This window comes from Branchiostoma belcheri, unplaced genomic scaffold (assembly GCF_001625305.1).
Source record: "Branchiostoma belcheri isolate BF01 breed outbred unplaced genomic scaffold, Haploidv18h27 scaffold73, whole genome shotgun sequence".
NCBI classification, from domain to species: domain Eukaryota; kingdom Metazoa; phylum Chordata; class Leptocardii; order Amphioxiformes; family Branchiostomatidae; genus Branchiostoma; species Branchiostoma belcheri.
Genome location: NW_017804387.1, coordinates 438353 through 439779, shown reverse-complemented (window position 1 = coordinate 439779; position 1427 = coordinate 438353).

The window sequence follows — 1427 nt, the reverse complement described above, 5'->3', positions numbered from 1 at the left end:
ATATATACATAATAAAAATAACGTATTTGGAGGTCAGAGGTCCTGAAAAAAAAACCTCATAAGTAACTTTTTGTAAGGGTGTCATGGCCATGCGGACGTCCTAAACCCCACAATACCCACTCAGCACTGCCTTACGTTATACAGATATTAGACGCTGACGCTGTTCAATAATGAATCCTTACCCACACACGACGTTATATACCAACGTAACACATACGTTCATTTTTTTTGGCCAAATATTATTAAATTTGGCATGAAGGTAGAGTGGGCAAATACCCCCAGGCGTTTTTTTTCAGTTTTGTGATACAGGCTTTTAGAATGGTTTTATTTGAGCTTTTTGGCTGTGTTATAGAAAATGTACTATATCAGTGTGTTACCACATTTGGGCATGAGTCATCAGAATGACATGTAGAGCAGGCAACCAATAGGCATGCAGCTTTCCTCTATTCTCCTTGCTGATTGGCTGTTCGGATCAGATTGGGTTAACTCAATTAACACCTGTACAAAGCCATGCCATATTGACAGTATGAACTTTATTTAAGTGTTTTGGTAGGTATGTCAAGCTTTCCTGCTCCAGCATTGGAATGCGGGGCATAAACGCTTCTTTTTATCTTGAAAATCAACAGTTTGCATTATTGCATTATGAAGTTAAAAATCCCAAGCAACAATGTAAGGGATAGCTATCCAACTGTTGTCACTTCATACTATAGTTATATCAATGTAAAGAATTTCCCTTGTATTTCTCCTTATTTCCCTGCCATGTCGTGAAATGTGGTGAAGTCATGCTGAATTTGCTCCAAAGCAAATGTCGGCCTTTCTAGTATTACTAGTATTAACCTCCTTGCCGCGACAAAACGAATTTTGGCATCATTCTGAATCATGAAATAAACGCAAAACTTCACTTCTTCTGTTCTCTGTTGGTAAGAACGTCAACGTCGTGGGAGAAGTGTAAAGTTTTGCGTTTACTTTAGAATGATGGCTTCATCTCAAGCATTAATTTATGCGTCGAGTTCGACCGGAGAAGTATTTACGTACCTACATTGGGACCATGCAGTTCCATCTTACACTGTTAGGGGGCGGGATTAACGTTAACATCCGTGTCCATAATATCACCAGGGTCCATAATATCGCCACCTTCAGAAACAGTGTGCTTAAAGATATTTTTTACTGCAACATACATTTGGTATGCACTCCTTCACACATCAAATGTACATACCTAGGGTATGTTGCAGTAAAAATATCTTTAAGCACACTATTTCTCAAGATGGTGATATTATGGACCCTGGTGATATTATGGACACAGATGTTACATGACACGGAGCGGAACGTGTCACAAAGTCGGATAGATCATACAACCTTGGTCTCACCAACTTCGAGCCTTCTTCTGTCGGCAAAATTTGACAAATACTAGTACCTGCAGTTCAGGT